The following is a 21859-nucleotide window of genomic DNA, read 5'->3' as shown; positions in this document are numbered from 1 at the left end:
ACTACCATACACACCAAATTCTTCCAATTATTCTTTTTATAATTGTTTTTTTTACTAATTTTCCAACTCATATTTTATTATATTTTTTAAAAAAAGTCTTGTGATTTATTTTATTTTTCTAATAAAAAGTCTTGAGATTTAATTTTATAATATTGCCCTTCAAATTTCATTTAACATGTAATTTAGAAAAAAATTATATGAAGCATCGTAATAATGTCAGTAAATTCACTGTCTTTTAATTTATTAGAATAAAATTAACACCTTTGAAGCTTTCTTGTCATTGGAGAGTTGATGCAGCATGGATCACTGGAATTGGTGTTGCTGCTGTTGCACATGTGTGTGTGACTGCATGGCCTAAGAATTTTCAATTTAAGTTATTAATGTGGATGATATTAATGCTCATCTTATTAAGTTTAGTGCAAAAGATCATGATCAAAAATGAAAAGTTCAAAATCCAAATATTGCGGAATTTCACTAACTTCTTGTGTATATAAGTATTATGCGAGAGTATTTCTTCAAAATTACAAGGCTAACTTATGAAGTTAATGTTGTTCAGGCAAACATGAAAGGCATAAAAAAATGATCAATAATGGGGATAGTAAAAAAATAGATGGTCAACCTGAGCTGAACAAGGGAAAATCATAGATGAAGAAACATAATCAATATGGAAGATAACTAATGTTGGTTAATCAACCCTAACTATGATAAGGGAAGTAGTCGGTGTCAGGGGCGGATCCAAGATTTAACATAAGGGGGGCAAAATTTGTTGAACTACGACGTCTGAAAATATTTACACGGGTTTGGGGCCAGGAGCCCCCGAAGATTTTTTTTTTTTTTTAGCATTTCGTACAGTTCATTTTCATGCGTTTTTTTAACAGTCACTTGATATAATAAATAGTTGTTCATAATTCAATTAATTCAACATCAAGTGTATTAAAAGCATATAAAGACATACTTTTATGTATTTTAAAAAAAAAATTCATCTTCTAAACAAATAAACTAATTTCATTATTAATAGTTCGTAATTTTACTTTAACTTGAGGATTTACTCAAATTCAACATTAAAAATTAACTAAGAAAGGAAAATAGGATTAAAATAGCATAAATTTAATAAATCAATGTAAAATATTATTAAGCAATTAACATGGGTATTATAATTATTAAAATAATGTATTATATTTTTTGTTGAATTTTTTATACATACAATCTTAGAATTTGGCAATGTTGACATACAATCTTAGAATTTCAGTTCCCAACTTTTATTTTTCTCAGTTTCATAACTTTTGATTATTACTGCTTTCCAGTTTTTACAGCTTGGATTGGATTTCTATATGGATTGAAGATTCAAGATTTTTCATTCAGATTTATTTAATTCAGTTTTTATTATTGCTTTCTTCTTTATTATGCTTTTGTTTTATTTTGCTATGTCTGGCTAGTTCTTTTATCCGAACCTAGGGTTTGTACAAAGTTGTTTTAATATGTGTGTTTGATTTGTTGATATCAATTTGCCCTCCAACTTGTGATTCATGATTCCTGGTGCTCGTTTTCTTGTGAATTACCTGATCAATAATTTACATGTCTAGCTGTTCAGTTTGAGTCTTGAATGCGATAATTGTTCAGCCGATTCAGGAATGCATGATATAGTGTTAGCCTTGAGTCTTGAATGCGACTGGTGAAGCTATAGGAAGTTATTCTTTGTGTGCTATTTGGAGTTAATTTATTCCTTGCAGTCTTGAATGTGAAAAGGGGTAAATTAATCTACGTTCATAGGTATTCGTTAGAGAAGCTTGTGAATAATATAGTGATCTTTCATCAGGGTTGGATTAAATTGGTAATTGAATCAATAGGTTGAATACATGTGTTTGATTAACAATAGTACATCCCTAGGGTCAGAGTATTTTATTATTTGAGTTTTTATCCTATTTTATTTGCTTTGTTTTGATTTTAGTTTTATTCTTCGTTCTTTTGGGAGTTTGCGTGAATAGTACTAGAGTTTACTCGGGATTACTTAGAGTCATTCGTTATAATAGTCCATGTGGATATGATACTCGACTTGTTGTTTCTGTGCTACGATTACACTGTTTAGTTGCAGTTTTTATTGCAATAAAAATAGTGATCAGTTACAGTGGCTATGACATGTCAACCCTTTTTTTTAGGGTTAATTGCCTGTAAATTCATAACGTTTACACGGAATTGGTTTTTGCTCCTAATTTAAAAAATCCTCCTCTAAATACATAACCTTTCATTTTTGTCTCGTTTTTCTCCGATGACCGATTTTTTCTTACGCCGGCGTCGAAAATGACACGGTGGTAGCCATAATTGACGATGTGGCAGCCGAAATTGACACCTAAGTATATATTTGACATGTGGAATAAAATTAAACAAAAAAAAGAAAAATAATTGACATGTGGAAATAACCCCCCCCCCTCAATCGTCTTCTTCCTCCTCTCCTTCCCCCATCCGACGCCCGGCGCCCCCTCTCCTTCCCCCACCATCTGTCGCCTCCCCATCTCCTTTCTTCCCCCACCATCTACTGCTGCCACCTCCCCCATCTGCACCTCAGCGCCACCAGTTTCCACCTGCGTCGACCCTCCTTCTTCCTCTGAAACTTCGTCGCCTTCCTCCAGATCTATGTCTCCGCAGTGAGAATTAGGGATCTGTTGGAATTGAACGGGGGTTTCAGAGGGAGATAATAAGATTGAAGTCGGTGGTGGGTTTGTGTGTAGTTGAGCGAAAATGGAATTGATCAGAATCGGGGCAGTGGTTGGCTTCTCGCCACTACTGTCGCTGTGAGCACTGTAGGGGGAGAAATGCAGCGGGCTGCAGGGGGCGGCGATAGGGTGTGCACTGCGACGAAATTGACACGGTTTTTGAAGCTTCGAATTCGACTGTAGCAATTTCAGTAGCTTCTTGCTACCATGTTTCACCTCTGTCATTGTGTGCGTGTGTGATTGTGTGAGAGGGTCGCAGGGGCAGCGGCGATGGTGGAAGGGGGTGCCGGGATCTGGGAATGAGGGATGGGCAAACGGGATCAGGGGGAGGGCCGACGGGTCTAGGGATGCGGGAGGGGCTGACGAGCTCCTAGGAGGGGGAGGGCCGACAGGTCTGTGGAGGGGAAGGGGGCGGCCGGCGCCGACGCCGGCGTGTGGTGGCGGCAGGCGGCACCGGCAGGTGGGGGAGGGGTAGTTAGGGTTTGAGAGTGGGAAGATGATGATGTGGATGTTTTTTTTATTATTTTTTTCCACATGTTCTAAATGTGCCTAGGTGTCAATTTCCGGCTGCTACCGCATCAATTCCGGCTGTCACCGTGTCATTTCCGGCACCGGCGTAAGAAAAAACCGATCATCGGACAAAAACGAGACAAAAATGAAAGGTTATGTATTTAGAGGCGGATTTTTTAAATTAGGAGCAAAAACCAATTCCGTGTAAACGTTATGGATTTATAGGCAATTAACCATTTTTTTTATTTATCCGGTGACAGGTTTTTTTTTACATCGGCACTGAAAATGACACGGTAGCAGCTGGAATTGGCACGGTGCAGCCGAAAATGACAATGTGACACATTTATGACATGTGGAAAAAAAAAATCTGACATCAACATCTTCCCCAACTTCCCCTTTCCCCCAAACCTTAACTCTCCTCCCCCCCACCTGCCGCCGCCACCACCGCCGCCCTCTCCCCTTCCTCCACCATCCCCCCTCTCCTTTTCCCACCCTCCGCCGTCGCCAACTCCGCCGAATTCGAACGAAACAAGCAAATCGAGCTGCTGTACTTGAATTTGCCAACACCGTTACGCTTGAATCCGAACAGAACAAACACTCCGACCAGCGAACATCCCCCTCCCTTCTCTCTGCACCCAATTCTCTCTCACGTTGAGCCCTTTATCTTCCTCACGAGCCCGACCACCGTCCGAAGTCCGTATATCGAGCGACGGCGCCGCCCTTTGGCCCCATAACAAATTTGTAGCTGAACCTTAGTTTCCTCTCGATTCGAGCAAAAATTGCCACCGCCTGGAATGTGTCACAGAGGGGGCGGCGGCGGTGGCCGACGACTTTTGGAGATTGTGAGGGAAATGGAGGGTGAATATAAAAGAGGGAGCTCATGAATCTGCAGCTGCTCGACGCCATTTTTTATTTGGCCAGGTAGCGGCAGCAGAGAGTGAGGGAAGGGGAGGGGACGGCGGAGGGTGGGGGAAGGGAATGGGGCGGCGGCTGGGGGGAGGGGAGTTACGGTTTGGAGGTGGGGAGAGGTTGGGGAAGATGATGTGGAGTTATTTTTCTTTTTTTTCTTTTTAATTTTTTTTTCATATGTCATAAATGTGGCACATTGTCATTTTCGGCTGCCACCGTGTGATTTCCGGTGCCGGTGTAGGAAAAAAATCGGTCACCAAATAAATTTGAGACAAAAATTAAAGGTTATGTATTTAAAAGTAGATTTTTGAAATTAGAACAAAAACCAATTCCGAAAAAACGTCATGGATTTACAGAGAATTAACCCTTTAAAAAAATAGAGTTATTGATTTCGTAACAAATGAAAATGGGTGACATATTGCGGTAGTTCAAATATTGAGTTAAAGCGGCACGGGTGAAAGTTCATACATTAATTGACAATCTATACTATATTCAAAAGGCAATAATAACTTTGAAATAAATTTTAAATTGATTTTAATGATACTTTTGTAATTTTTCAAAAATTATTGGCATACGATTGAAATGATAATTTTGCGATTTAAAAAAATCCCAATTGTAGATTCAAATTAATTCCTCAAATATTTAGAAAAGAGCACTCTACTCAGTAATCCAAGATCTTATAATTATTTGGAAAAACTTCTTGATAATGTATACTTTTATTAATTTTTTAATTATGTAATTATAGTAGTATGATATCATGTGTAAAAAAGCTTTATGAAATGTATACACTTTTATAAATTATTCACATTGTACATGTACAAATATATTCTGAGATAGATTTAACTCATTAATTTGTTGTCCATTGAGAACTATGCACTAATTGCTTATTTAATCATTGAGTTTATATCTTGAAATAAAATCTATGCATTTTATTGACTTATCCACGATCAGAAAGGTTTAGATGATCGATCTCAGATAGGCCATCACTAACTCACAAGTTTGTAAATATAAGTTGGGACAACAATTAAATAATTATTTGATTATAATTTATACATATACTAATACTATATACTTATATATTTGATGCTAGAGTCTAATAAAGTAGTAAGTGAATACTGATTACCCAAGTGGCAATTAAGTATCCAAAAGAATCAAAAGGTTTTTATTCTTTTCGATATCCAAAATTCCAAATCGAAGTTTGCTTTCTGATGAAGTGATATTTAACCAATATTAGGTTTACTTAAATCATTTGTGCTCGACTATAATTATGTCTTAAAAGGTGAAAATATTGACAGAATTGAATCAGCAGGCTCAAATAATCCACAAATTTAGATAATACTCAAATAACTCGTGGATAACTATTCTAATGGATATATGTTTTTTTTTAAGACAATGACGAATATTATAGTTACAAAATACAAAAATGAACTCTGAAAATGACCATTTTGAAATAGTAAAAATAAAAATTTTACACTAAGATAAAAAAATTAAAAATTGGTCATACTTACCATTTTACCTTTTACATAAAAAAACTTAAAAATTATCCACTAACTTTTTAGTTGTGAATTCAAGTTTTGAACTCGAATTCACACCCAAGACTATTTTGAGTTGTGAATTCTAGTTTTAGAAGTTAAATTCACAATTAGAGCTAAATTTTAATTGTGAATTCAAGTTTTAAAAATCGAATTCACAACTCTTAAAATCAAACTCTTATATAAAATTTAGCCTTTTTTTCATGAAAATCCATAACCCGCTATTTTCAACATTATTTAGATAAATTCACATTCTTATATACGCAATAGCCTGCAAATTATAAAGGATATAATGGATAAACATTAAATCTTAAAATCTAAATCCTAAAATCTTTATATTTGAAAAAACAAAAGGTTACTCTCTCTCCATCTACAAAGAATTTGTCACATTGTGGACGATAAGAATTTTAACAAAATATGAGTAGAGTTGTTAAGGGATTAAGGCTTTCAATGTAAACGTGAGTGGAGTTGTGTGAACCATACTATTATAAATGGAAGTAATAAATTTTTTGTGCACATACCAAACGAAAATAAAATTGTGACAAATTTTTCGTGGACGAAGTAAGTATATTAGATATAGCTTCGGTATTTAAAATATGTATACAGACTCATAATAAAAGCAGTTTGACATGGATTGTAAAATAAAGGTAAGTTGAGAATAATTGAATCGTTTATTCGACCATAAATAAAAAAATACTCACTTCGCCCACGAAAATTGTATGTTTATCTTTTCTCGTCTAACATGAGGTACTATTTTCATTCGTTCAAAAAAATTGTATGCTTTATTTTTGGAAACAAGCCTTTATGTTTTATACTCCATTCACATTCAATATTTATAAAATATTAACCATTTATTTAATACATCAACTTTAATAGGTTATTTCCTAATTTTTCACTCAATTCTATTGGACCTTCTTCTATACTTATATAGATATTTCAAGTATTTATTAAAATTTGTCTCATCTATTTTACCATACAATCTTCTTGGACTGAGTAAGTACTACCCCTTCCGTCCGCCAAAAGTATTCCACTTTGGCCGGGCACGGAGTTTAATAAAATGTGTGATAATGTTGATGTAGTGGAGAAAGGGTCCCACCACTTTATGAGATGTGTGGTTGAGATTGAATTTGGGGTGAGTTTTTTGTAAATAAAGAGTATTTGTAAGGATAAAATATAAAGGTGGATGGTGGGACCATGGCTTAAAAAGGAAAGTAAAATACTTTTTGCGGACGCCAAATATAGTAATTGTGGAATATTTTTGGCGGACAGAGGGAGTATTAAATATATATGATTCAACATTTTTCTTTAAATTGTATTTTAGGGAGTAACAATTTAGGTGCCATGAAAATGCCCGAGGGAATGGGCTTGTGTTAATAAATAGGTAGACAAGCCGACAAGTTTGGATAAAATTCCAAAAATGCCCAGAATATGTTGAGGGAAGGTCAAAACCTATCTGACATATTCTTCAGTTATAGAGGGTATGGGTTGTCATTGCTGCCAATCATGTGTCTTCTCAAACAATTTACTGCTTAAAACATTTCACTCATTTATCAACGGATATTCATACTTGTTTATAGCAGTAGTATTTATTAACAATACTAATATAGAAATTAGAGCTTTCTCAAATACTTTGAATCAAGTTAAAATATATACACCTTACCGAATGTTTATTGACTCATTGCGTATAATTTTTATTTTTACTATTTCAGTTTAAACATTTTTTAAATCCAATCTAGCTAGTAACTTTCTCCTATTTTTTTCCACACTTGTTGTTACTGGAAGGTTAATTTGGGAAATCAGATTTTATGAACTGACTAATTTTCTATTAATGAAGTATTTTCTTTGCATAAAAAAATATACTCCCTCCGTTCTAGTCAAGATGATACATTTTTTTCGACACGATATTTAAGGAGTTGTAGATTAGTGTTTTAAGTGTGTATTATAAAAGTGATAAAGTGGAAGAGAGAAGATAATAAAGTGATAAAGTAGGAGAGAAAATATAATAAATTGATAAAATAGGAGATAGAAGGTAATAACAAAGTGATTAATTAGTTGTAATTCAACAATTAAAATCTCTTATTTTTTTCAGATTTAGAAATGTATCATCTTCATTGGGAAGACCCAAAAAGAAATATGTAGCATCTTCGTTGGGACAGAGGGAATAGTATATTAACTGGATAATCGAATTGGCTCGCTAATTATAATATTGTTAATCTTTTGTCATATTCTGAACTCGAAAAGTATATAAAAACAAGTGTATAAATTTGACATAGTAGGAAGAATGCAAACTTTTTTGTCAAGTAAAAGGTATAAAGATGGGTTAGCAAAGTCAAAAGTGATTAGTGTGCTTGTTACCATAAAATCAAACAACTTACTTTGATGCTTTCTTTATAAACATTATTTTAACAATTTTTTCTTTGGTTATTCCCGACCACATTATTACAGCCCGAGTGTTTACGGACAAATTTCCAACAAATTAGGTTAAAAAAAAAGTCGTGTTTCTACTACTTCACTAATGTTGGTCATAAAATATTTGTCTTGTGTCTAATTTAATTGTTAACCGGAAGTGACACTCACACGAGGGAAAATATTGATTTGTCTCTTATATGCTCATAATTATTTGTAGTAAATAATCAAATATAGAGTGAAAAGTAGTAGTAAATTTCGGCAAGAATTTCGATACAATTTGGCTTGGTTCAATTATTACTTGAAAATGTAACTTTATAATCGACCTAATATTCGTGTACAAGGGTCGCTATGATAACGTGTCGATGAGAAAGCATGCAATTAGTTAGTGGATGATATATATTACTAATAAATTATAAAAAGTAACACAACTTTTTCCTCACAAAAAAATTATCTGAAATAGTTTATATGCCGAAATCCCATGAGACTAATCATACTTTGATCCCAAAATTCATATCCAATAATATACAATTCTTAACCCGTCTTATAAATTGTGATTAATGATATTGTTTCTCACACAAAGACTTATATAACTTATTTAACTAATTCAAATATGGTACAAATGAACTTTGGATTCCAAGTTACACACAAAGACTTATATAACTTATTTAACTAATTCAAATATGGTACAAATGAACTTTGGATTCCAAGTTGGCCAAACGCTAGTTCGGTTCACCCCAGGCCCAGTGGCGGAACCAGAAATTTATATTGGGGGGAGCTGAACTTCTACGGGGTTCGGGGGCGATAGCCCCCGTTTTTTTTTTTAATTAGTATTTCGTACATTTTAAACATTTTTTTTGGGTATTTCGTACATTTTAAGCAATTTTTTTTTGGGTATTTTGTACATTTAATTAGATATTTTTCGTTTGAGAAAGCAATGATAATTGACTTAATTCGACATGTATTCATTGATTGAAAACGTTGCAATATCTTCTCAATATACCAAATTGTTATTTATCTACTCATTAATCAATTATCTATATTTATAAAATTAAATAAAATGCACAGAATACCAACAAATAGAAGAATTGATACAGAATTAACTATCATAGCTTCTATTTAACCACCCTTTAATCATAAGCATAATTTGCAACACAAAATAGTACCAGAACCAAGAATAGCCGACAAAAATAATGCAATTAATGAAATTAATTAAAATATATAATTTTTTAATTAAGGGTGAGCTGAATTATTATATTTATAAATAATAATAATAAATTATTTTTAAAACAAAGTTGGGGGTGGGCTTCAGCCCACCCTAGCCCTTGAGTGGCTCCGCCACTCTAGCTGCATGCATGAATAATTTAGCATGGAATTAGTGAACCCGACTTAATGTTAACACATGTTTAAATGTTTATAAGAGAAAATAAAATAAAATATATAACTTGGAAACACACACACACACGCAGATATGTATATATATATATATATATATATATATATATATATATATATATGTGAAAATTCTGTATATTCCTCTCACAATGTGACCATCTTCTCTCATGCACCGCCGAGCCCAAGATTCTTCATACTTCCAGCGCTGTATCTTTTTTTTTTTTTTTTTTTTTGATCAATAAAAAATTCATACTTCCAGCGCTGTATCTAAAGTTAAAGTAGTTTAATAGCATAAATTATTTGCTGAAATATTAATTTATAATGTAGCCGTACGTCTACATAAATTTCAGTAGCTTAATTTTTTTTATCTGCATTAATTGAAGAGTTTTAAGAGATGGCCTAACATAAAAAAGACTATGGCAAGCAACTCAAAAAAATAAATAAACTAACAATATGATGCATGCAATACGGCAAGAGTAACGCTAACGCCGCACAAATCAGATAGTAGTAGTATTACTTATTATACTCCAAATGTATTAAAATCCTTGTTTAGGGAGTCGATCTATATTCTTGTATTTAATATAGAATAAAATACGAAGTATTGCGAGCTAGCATGCATGGAAGTAAGGCAAAAATGCTACAAAAGGGAAATGTACGCGCAATACACTATATCTAAGTATATTTGCATATGAAATAATATATAATTAAATCAAATAGAACGAGGTGGTTGCCTTGTTCATAAGCAAGAAATCATTCTCTCATAAAACTAAATATTCTCTCCTCTACAGTTCATAGAATTTAGTTCTAAAATGCTTTCTTCTTTCGTCTCAAACAGAACCAGATTCTTTTAACTAAGTGTTGACCCTTCTGTTCGATTACGTAATTAATTACGTATGCGTATGTGTCCCCGATGACTATATTTAACCATAGTTTATTGAGTTTAAATTCCAAATTAATTAAGGAAATGAGTCATTAGCCAAATAATTAAATAAGCATATACATGATCGATTTTAATATTGCTGCAGGTTTAGACGATAGTTTAGTCAACTGTTTGAATTCCAAATTTCTAATATAACAATATGTTTACAAAGTATTTTATTGAAGTACGTGAATAGTAATATAAAATATGTAAGAAATAAAATCTTTCAACTTAGAAAAAATCTAACGCCAATAATGAGAATTTCACGTAATACGATTGCTCAATTATTGGACGTGTTCTCTCAACAACAACAATAATAATTAATATGGACGTTTTAATAACTTCTTAATTATCTCTCAAATTTTGTTTTGTTCAATATATATAACATCTGATACAAACATTAAACTAAAGAAAGCCATTTTACAAATCAAATTAAATCAGAATTTAAATAACATGAAATATGATATACTTCCTCCATCCATAAAAACTTTCCAACATTACACAGATTTTAATAAAAAGCTCATTTTAAATGTGAGTGGAGGTGTATATATGGACCGATACCCTACTAATATATATATATATATATATATATATATATATATAGGGTCGCATTCCATGGAGAATGATATATAAGTAGAGAATGAAGAAACATTGAACATGTCATGAACATGTCAGTAGAAGCGGTTGAACATACGGATACTTTTATTGAACGTTTGGGGGTTCGAACCCTGTATAAGTTCAACACAATTCCATTTAAACGTTAAACGAACGAACGCTGACAGTTATAAGATCAACAGCTGAGATTGTTTCTCCTTTCTTTGCAAACATTTACTTCTCTATTGAACCTTCTCCTATATATATATATATGTGTGTGTGTGTGTGTGTGTGTTTGTGTGTGTATGTATATATATGAAAAGATTAGATCGAGAAAGGTAAATATTGAAAGAAGGAAGAAACAATCTTATCTATTGATCATGGTCCATCGAACGGTCAATAATTAAGAGTAAATCATGTGTTCAAATTTTGATGAACATAGCAATAATTATCATAAACATGTCAATAATTTTTTATGAACGGACGTATTTTTTGAATCGCACTCCAAGATTCGAACCTCAAACGTTCAATAAAATTATTGGTATGTATATAAAATATACATTTCTATAAAAGAATAGGAATATATGCATCTATATATTAATGCTAAAATAACCCTCGAAGAATCAACCCTACCTAGCTATATTGATATAATGTTGTTGGAGATTACCACATAATTAATTTTAGGGTGTCGGCCACCCCGAATGCATGCATGGACTTTGATCTAATACTATGCTGATATTATTAATTGCTACAAAACTTAGGAAAGTCGCTAATTTATTCAATTCAATAATCACCAACACTTAGTCGGCAACAACAAGTCCATGATGAGACTTTTTGGAAGGAAATCCACACGTAAGCCATGACCTTAGTACATTTCTAAATTAATTAATTATATAGAATAAAAAATTTATTGGACCCTGAGACCATTTATTATATATTGACAATAATTAATTAATTGATTTATCTTTAAAGGAGTCTGTGTACTGCAAAGTAGTTTTGATTGATATATAGATTCGATCGAGCTTTAAATAAATGCTTCGATCGAGCTTTAAATAAAATTAGCATTTGTACCCGTGCAATGCACGGGAAATATTTTTATATTTTTAAATTATATAAAATTAATATCAACTCAATATCATATTTATAAATATAATAAAAATTAACTTTAATTAATTAGATATACTTTATTTGAATATTGGAAAACAAAAAAAATAAAAAAGAATGCACAATAATAAAAATTGATATTATGTAAAGACAAAAAAAAAATAATAAGTTAAAGATAAAAAAATAGATTTTAAAATGGGTAATATTTAAGAATTATATAATGGGTAATATTTGCAAATAAAGGAAAATTCAAAGATTTTAAAATTGTGAGATTTGGTGGTGCCACATAAGATGAATCCATTTTCCTATTATATATATAATTTATTTCGTGTTACTTTATTTAATTCTCCAGTATACATTTAGGGTGTCTTTACTTTTTGTCGCTCTAAACAGAAGGATAATCTAATAAGTTATAAATTTATCGTTTAAAATAGGATATCATTTTTTATTTAATAGGTCAATCTATACATTTTCACTTAGTAAAAGAAAATAAAATTAATGAGGATAAAAAACTGAGAAAACTATCATTTTTAATGTAAATATACAAATATGCCCTTAATGACTTAAAAAAAATATTCACCCCTCTCCCCAAACCCGTTGATTTCCCACCATTTCCCGGGCGCCGCGGCCATCGCCATCTTTGCTTTGCCGCGTAGCCGCCTGCCATGTTTATTCCTCTTCTTCTTCTCCTTCTCCTTCTTCTTCTTCTCTCTATCTCTCTCTCTCTTCGTCTACGGCGCCGCCGCCTTTTTCCCCCTTCTGCGGTCCCGCTACCATCTCCTCTATGGGGCACTGCTTCTCAATGCCCTCTGCCACCACGGTCGACCGCTATCACCTCTCATTTCTCTTTCTCTTTCTTGATTTTCCATGTCAAACCTAAAGTATACCCTCTAGATTGTTTGCAAGAGAACAAGGGTAATCGTAAAATAATAAGTTGCCCAAGTCAGTATCCACGAAGAAAACTTAGCATGTCTAACGATTTATGCGTTACACACATAAAATAAATACAACCTAAACATCCTATCAAAGTTGTTCAAAGTTGGTTCAAGAAAATTAGAGATGAATTCAAAGCAAATACAAAAAATAATTTTAAAATGTATCACAAGTGAAAACGAGTAAGGTCCATGATTATTCTCCTCGAGAATTTAACACATTAGCAAAAGATTAGCACAATTAATGCATTCACGTAGGAGCTCAAAACAATAACTTTCATATTTATGCTTTAATTAAGACTATGCAAACTAAATAGCTAGAAGTGATTAATTATGAGACCACATGTTTCCGTTTAAGTCTAACTCCAATTAAACAACAATCCAACAATGAATTCATCTATCAAACTCATTCATCATTTAACAAGATTAATCAATGGCCAATTAATAATCTAAATGATAATAATTTAATTGGACAAGCACAAATCATTCACAACTAAATTAACTCTCGATTTAAATATCCCGAACCCTACAATTGAAATTTAGTTCATCATGAAATCAAAATAAAGGCAAAAGAAAAACTAAGCCATAGAAATAAAATAAATGAAGACAATAGAGAAATTCTTACAACTTCAAAGTGCAAATTCATTCTAATTATGTAAAGAAAGCGAAATAATTCATAAACCAATGTATTTCCTAATGTTCTTGTTTCATAAAAGTGAAATAAGAATGTAAAAAATGAAAAAGATAGAGTTTGAACTGCTATAATATACTTTTAAAAGCCAAATTACAGTCAACAATTGAGTAGTAACCGCCCCAGTCAGCCCGATCGGAAGTGAGCTGCGACTGACTGCATTTTTTACTCAATTTTTCCTTCAACTAGTCAGCCCGGTTGGGAGTGAGCCGCGGCTGACTGCATTTTCTACCCAATTTTCCTTTGTGCGCTACGGCTCGCTAGACTTCTACACCCTTTCTTGCATCATTGTGAGCTTATTTCAAGATCTCAAAACGCTTAAACGCCAATATCTTCTCTTCTAAACCTAAAACATCACAATTTTCATACTAAGCTCAACTTGATACATTAAGACCAAATATTTCCACTAAACCACAAAACTTTTGTAAGAAAATACGACTAAACTTACAAGAGAAAACAACACAAACAATGACAAAACACTCCTCACCACCGCCGCCCTCCTGACTTGTCGCCGCTCGATGTGCCATCCGCTGGCCTCCATCGCCGCAGCTACCGGCTGCCACCTCTCATCTCTTTCTCTCTTTTCCATCGTCGCCTCTTGCCCCGCCGCCTCTTGCCTCGTTGCTGCTGTCTCCGAAATCGCGATTATTACACGATTTTCACAAAATCGTGTAATAATCGTAAAAATCATGTAACAGTGTATTTTACACCAATACACACTTTTTGCAAAAAGTGTGTAATTATGAAAAAGTGTGTAACAATTCAAAATATACTATTACACATTTTTGTGATTAAAAAGTAACAATGTATTTTACGGTGTTACACACTAAAATGATATTTTGATCAGAAATGTTGTTATTTTCATAATTTTATTTTGGGTAAATATTTGATTTTATTCCATCATATTAGTGTTTTAATGAAATTGTCCCATCTTTAGGATAAGTGCATAAAAGTACCCGTAGTTTCAGTCTCAGATTTCGATTATTTGTGTCATAAAAAAAATTCGGTGCTTGGGTGTTAACGTGAAATGCTAAGAATCCAAATTGGCAACTTACGTGGAACTTATGTTAAAATGATAGAAATCCATGTAATCAAAACGGTATTTCGTCGCTCTGACCTCACCCTCCATCTTCCCATCGTGATCCATCCCTTGTCATCCCCCTCTCCCTCTATCCGACCTCACCCCTCTCCCCAACAGCAACATCAACAACCAAGAACTCAAAAACCCAATCAAGAAACCACCAAGAATGAAAGATTTGAAAATGAAATATGGTTGAAATTGCGAGGGAGATAGGGCACAATTGACGAGGGTGCACAATCTTTGTGGCCCACCGAAATTTCTTTTCACAATCAAAAAGGAGAGCAAGAGAGATTTGGAATTATCAGAAGATGAGAAATCGAGGAAGGGGTCCAGAACAAGAAGCTTGAGCGACGGCGTTCACGCTACATGTTTCCTCACGCCATTGTCATCTCGATCTTTGTCTCCGGCCTCTTTGGATTGCTACAACCACTACAAGATCAACTCGATCGCTCTTCGACTCGCTCCCAGAGGTAGAACGTGACCACTTGCGCTTCTCGTTGCTGCCCAAGTTCAAGTTTTTGAGGGAGCCGAGGATAAACTACTGCACGAGGAGGTCAAGAGGAGAATAATTCGATAGAATCTTCAACAAGATTCGATTTTGGAAGATGGGAATTGTGGATCTTTTGTGAAGTTTTCTTAAGTTAGAGAACAAATTCATAATCAAGCCTTGATTACATGAATTTTTGTTATTTTTTTGTTTGACACAATTTTCACATAAGTTTTCAATTTAGATTTTCGGCAGTCCACGTCGAAATTTTTTCTCAGGACACTTGTAACCTAAATTTGAAACGATGGGTAGTTATATATACACTTATCATAAAGGTGAGATATTTTCGTTAAAACGCTAATACTATGGGACAAAATCGAATATTTACCATTTTATTCACACACTACAAGAAATAGTAATATTTGTGACAAACTTTTGTGACAAAAATTAATTTTGTCATATTTATATACTTTATGCGAGGAAATTTTATATCATTACATAAAAATAAAAGATGGGGTCATTTTTATAATTATGTTAAAGTTAAGTCCTCATACGAAAAAAGTAAAAATTAGAATTCATTCTCTTCAATCTTCATTCTCATCGGCCTGACTTCAAAAACAGAAAACGATTCCATATCTTCTCTCTCAATCTAAAATGAGAAGAGACCTACAATTGATCTGATTCATGGAAGAGTACCGATAATTTGCAGCTTCTTGTTCAGGTAATCTCTATCTCTCTCGCTCTCTCTTCTTTCTTGATTTCCTTCCTCATTCTACAGCCCTAATATCAAAGCAAACAATCCAATCAATCAATTTATATATAACTTCAAATTCAGCTGCGATTCTCGTTTAGATCTTTGCGCTAGCCTTTCTGTTCAGGTAAATTGAGATTGATTGTATAATTCTCTTTGATTTACGTTGTCACTAATGTGGGAGCCTTTTTTGTCTATTTATTTGTTCCTTTTTTGTGTTTGAATGGTTTAAATGAGTAGATTTTGTGTAAATTTTGAAAATTATTGCACTGAATTAACAATCGGTATGTATACTTGAATGTTTTGATGAACTACATGGTTCTAACTTCTAATTTGACTAGCGCACTTGATAATCCCAATTGTCAAAGTTAGTTACTTCTCTTTCGGGTTGTAACAAAGTTAAGCTGGTGAGAGTGGGACATCCTGCTCGCTTACTTCCTCAAGTATTGGATACTGCTTTACATGCTCAGGTAGTTTTTCGACCACCTTGTAACCGAAACCTGCATTCTAGAATGTCAATCTGTCAACTTTTTATAAGTCAGAATCACCTTTCTTTCTATTATGAAATATCTAATATTTCTTCATTTTACTCATCTCATGTTTCACTCGGTGAGCAACCAGGTTCTCAACTCAAGTTGCAATCAATGGGTGATTTTTGTAGTCTTATTGAGTGGAACCAATTATTATGATAGTTATCACTACTACAAAAACGCTCATAGATAACGGATAAAATCCGTTATCTATGACCCAAAAAAACTGATAAGTATAGTGGTGATATCTATGATACGGTCATACATAACGGTAAAAAAACCGTTATGTATAGTCGTATAGATAACGGTATATGCGCTCATACATAACGGTTAATATCCGTTATCTTTACAAGTGATACATAACGGTTCTTACCGTTATGTATTATTGTTTTTACCGTTATGTATTAGATATATATATATATTTTTTCCATCATAGTTAACAGTTTTTTGCACTTTTTATAACGGTTTTAACCGTTATCTTTGATAGAAATACATAACGGTTTTATGCATTTTTTATAACAGTTTTTTACACTTTTTATAACTGTAATATATATATTTTTATTTTCCTATTATTTATCTAAAAAATTAAATTAATAATTTTAAAACAACAAATGACATTGCCATCGATAACATATATTATATAATATCCGAAATATTCATACATTATCATCCAAATATAATGAAAACAAACACAAATATTCTAGTTAGCTATATGATTAATTAAAAAATATTACAAATGCGCGCAACTTGCTAGACATTTGAAACGACGTTCTCTGCTTCAGCCTTCTCTTTTGTAGTAGTCCTCATAGCTCATCGACTCCCATCTACTTGATCCGCCAAGATGATAAACTCAATTACACTAATGAGCTGGAGAATTAAAAAAATCCGGCAACATGTGAGTTATATCAAATATTGATGCATAGTAATATAACAGAATGCAGAATCTAAATCAAATTTGATAGATATATAAATATGATGAATGATTTTCTCAAAAGCAAGACATTGGTTTGGATTCAATATTTTGGTAAAAGGTTTTACAGAAAACACATAAGTAATCTTCAAGATCTCAATATTCTATCTATATTGTTAAAATGAAAAGAAGATTACCCTCCACCAACACGAGCGAGTTCACCTGCAAAACATAGCCAACCCGAGCTTCTTAAATAAAAGAAATATGAAAGATATTAACAACCTAAATCTTTCTATAACTACATAGGTAGTGATTCTGTATTCTACAGCAATACTCTTGGAAATAGAAATTAATAACAGAATTTTGATTTATTTTACCTAAACAAGGACACTTGCGTGACATTGGAAGGCCACCACATCTCAACTGGATCAACCAAGTATTTTCTCAACATCCCAGCCCATCCATATCCCACCATCTGCAATTAGTCCCATCAAATCAAACACAACACACACATTAATTAATATGGAAAAGAAAAGAAAAGACCACACTTCAGATGCCTTACAAATTAAATGGCAATTTGGTTTCAAGATTTCATCACGTTGTTCAATGTCAATGCCTAGCTAGAATGACAACTAAAAATCATACACACCATCTATGCTTCATGGAATCAGAGCTATGAATATAAAAAAATAGATACCAAATCAAAGTACCAAAATATCAAATTTCAAGCTATTTGCTAGTCCTATGAAAATACTTTATATTTCATTTAATAATAAAAGCTTCACATGATTAAGTTTAGCAAAGAAGATGAAACTAAGCAATATTCCTTGTACCCAACTACAATAACAGAGTAAAATTCGAAACAAATTCAAGCAAATTTGTAATTCTAATTCCAAAAACATAAGGCTAATAATCAAAAAAATATCTAAAGTATTTAATTAATTAAGAAGTTCTTGGTTTCTACATTTTTTTTTGTTAGTTCATGCTGTCGTAGAATAGATAGCTCACTCCTCAAATGTTCTCTAGCTAAATGACTTTTAATTGACACAAGGCTAATAAGAAAGTAGATTTACTAGCTTGTGATACAACATAGTGCCTACAAGTCAACTAGCAATGATCCTCATCTAGCTCACTTTGTGCCTACACTCAACCAAATATTATCTTAACAACAATCACATACTCAAGCATCTTTGACCGAGCTTTCCATATTCATTAGGGCTTCAATTGCTCCATAACATAGTATAGCATGAATTACAGTCTCTAAATAAGAATCATACCAGCCAGCGTATATAAATGAAAGTCTAAACTTAATTAATAAAAGAGAATTCACTATCATGGTTGTGGCAAATCAGATGCAGGCCATCTGCAGAATGGGGGTCCTATAGATATTCAGATCGCAAATCAGTAATAACTGTCCAATTATTTCAGATCCCACATTTCATCAAACAGCAAAGATCAACACAACAAAGAAATCTTGAGTATAGTTTGTGCGTGCACTTGCAATTGCGCGTGTGTGCGTGAATGACAAAAAAGAGGCCAAGTCAATCAAATCAGATTGTCTGAAACAAGAACCCATTTCAAATAAGAGTCTGAGAGAGCAGTGCTTACTTGAAGCTCTTGGAAAATGCAGTCAAAATGGATGGTTATCCCCAAATCTGCAACACGAAGAATACGAGCCTGTTCACCAAAGAATTTATGTATGTGTGTGTGTGTGTAGAAATCGCAGTAAACAGGACATCCCCATTTCCAATAAAGAATATAACTTTATCCAAGAAATGATAAGAAGGGCACTAAAGAATTCACAGTTAATATGGGTAAACACAATAATATTATCTATTTCTTTGAACTGAGGGAATGGCTAATAAAAGGAAAGAAAATTGTATTTCTCATGAATACCTGTCTCGATGGCTTGGCCCACCAACGCCACATTTCATCATTCAAACTCGAATCCAAAAAAATGGGTTGGTTCTAAAACTGAATCTTGATAGCAAAAAACACACACAAACAGAAGAAGTAGTAGAACACCATATGAAATTATTCACATCAGTTCCCAACATGGCATCAGCAACGAGAAATTATTCCGAAATTTAGAGATTAAATTAAACAATAGATAAGTGGTGATGGTTCAGAAGATAATAGCTCATCAAAACATCATTTGAGTTAAAAAGCTAAGCATTTTTCACAACATTTAACAATAAAAAATAGTAAAACTAAAAATAAAAAATAAAATTAGTGAAGACCAAATCTGAAATTAAAGAGAATGAGGGGAGAGAGAGGAGAGCAGAGGCGGCGACGACCGCCAGCGCAGCGGCCGCCGCGAACAGGAAAGATGGAGATCGAGATGGAGAACTGAGAGAAGGAGAGAGAAATAGATCTTGAGAGAGAGAGAGAGAGAGAGAGAGAGAGAAAAGGTGTTACCTGAGGCAGGGAGCAGCTGTGCGAGGCGGCGGTGGTAGTGGCGGGATTCGCCGGAGGGGCGAAATTCAGAGAGGAAAGAGAGGCTGAAAACCCTAGAAATTGAGGATTTTGTTCTTGGGGAAAAAATAGGGCACAAAAGGGAAGGAGAGGAGGAGGAAGAACAGGGGCCGACCTCTTCGCGCCAGAGGGAGGCTGCGATTCAGGGCGGCCGCTCACCGGAGTCGACAGAGAATGGCGAGAGAGAGGGGTACCGTTTCAAACTTTAGAGAATAATGAGACTGTGGGTTCGCTAGTGTGTATTAGGAAATTAGGATTTTAATTTTTTATAATATTATTAAAGTTAAAAATAAATATAAAAAATAATACATAACGGTCTTGAGACGCTCATATATAACGGTAAAAACAACCGTTATAAAAAGATGCTCATAGATAACGGTCGGCTTAACGGTTTTGTAGTACCGTTATGTATGTAACTAATAGATAACGCACAAACATAACGGTTTAACTCAAACCGATATCTAAGTGTATGGACAACACTACATAGATAACGGTTTTTTGTAAAAACTGTTATCTATTCCAAAAATGCGCTCATACATAACGGTTTTTTAAAAAAACCGTTATGTATGAAGTGTTATGTATGTGCATTTTTGTAGTAGTGTATGTAGCTGAGAAGTCTCTGTCTCTCAGTTTGACATGAAGATTGAGGAGATCATGCAAGAGAAGCTGAGAGGCGCAAAATTCAGGCAAGAGTTTAGGTAATAAACATTTGATGCGTAAATTTATCTTTACAAGCTCTTTTCCAGTTTTGTATTTTCTAAAACTCATAGCAGTTTTTCATATCAAGAACTTCCAATTCAGTTTCTATTCACCAAAGCCAATATCTTTCTTATTCCCAAAATCCTAGTTCTTGTCCTGATGTTGCGATGATACCAGAGAGTGATGTAATTCCAATTGCCAAAGCTTATGCATACATTTTACTGGTTTTCTTAGTGTAAGTCAGTGTAGTCTATTTAAATGTTTTGGATTTGATACTCTTTAAATTTGAAGTCTGTTGCTTGCCATGATTCCTGTAAATTTTTTGTATTCTATAGGATACAATGGTATGGGTGGAAGCTCTGATTCCTTTTGACAAAAGAGAGCTCCTAAGCACCATTCATCATGTTGGCATGGTTGAAAAGATTGTAAGTGTTGTTCTTAGTATTTCTATTTTACCCACCTTTTGTTAAATTCTGAATGTATGAAGCTTGTAAAAATTTTTGAGGAGATGTGGTTTTCAAGTATATGATCTCCTTCCTGCTCCTATCTGATAAGTTTTTCTGGAAGATCATTTCATAACTGGGATAAAGCACAACGAGAGACCAGTTCGCTTATGGTTTCCACCATTTACACAACGAGAGACCATACCTTGCTCAAGGTTCTATCTCAAACAAAATACGACACATGTTTCCCATGTAAAATATCGTTTTTACAAACTTCTGTTGACACTCATTAAGAGTTTATATCTTCGTGTAGTTTTAGCGTCCTAAATTTTAGCAATTAGGAAGATTACATTTTGATGCTATGCGAAGAACCTAAAATGATCTTTTAAGCTAAAACAGGATTTTGTGCAGTAGAATTATATTGATAGAACAGTGGAGGGTTCTTCAGATACACACAGCCCCATATAATTTTCAAAGACATATTCTGAATCAAACCACACCTACTTGGACCTGTTGTATTAAACATTTTCTTAAGTTTATAAATGTTATAAGATATTTCTTGAGTAATTTTAAAAAGTAGTTTCTTTTTCTTGCTGGAAATTTAGCATCAAGTAAATGCAAATGTTAAAGAAATGAAAACGAAACAATAATACTGAAAAAAGATTCTTAATTTGTTGCTTTTTCTTGATGGGATTTTGTATGAACTAATTGTCATTGATACAGAATTGGAAACTAACAATAATCCCAAGTATGGTGTTCATGGTTTGGCAAGCCTGATGA

General features: G+C 33.4%; 1 long non-coding RNA gene across 1 annotated transcript; it reads right to left on the bottom strand.

The window, feature by feature from the left end:
* Positions 1 to 17169: 17169 nt before the first annotated feature.
* On the bottom strand, positions 17170 to 20184 carry LOC130993358 (uncharacterized). The gene is made up of 5 exons (XR_009091645.1): positions 19881 to 20184; positions 19071 to 19117; positions 17840 to 17937; positions 17660 to 17684; positions 17170 to 17419 (listed from the first exon to the last, which is right to left on the bottom strand). It is a non-coding gene; the product is annotated as an uncharacterized LOC130993358 (long non-coding RNA).
* Between the last annotated feature and the right edge of the window lie 1675 nt (positions 20185 to 21859).

Source organism: Salvia miltiorrhiza, chromosome 7, assembly GCF_028751815.1.
Source record: "Salvia miltiorrhiza cultivar Shanhuang (shh) chromosome 7, IMPLAD_Smil_shh, whole genome shotgun sequence".
Lineage (NCBI taxonomy): Eukaryota > Viridiplantae > Streptophyta > Magnoliopsida > Lamiales > Lamiaceae > Salvia > Salvia miltiorrhiza.
Note: the sequence above shows the minus strand (reverse complement) of the source record. Positions and strands in the feature narration are given on the sequence as shown.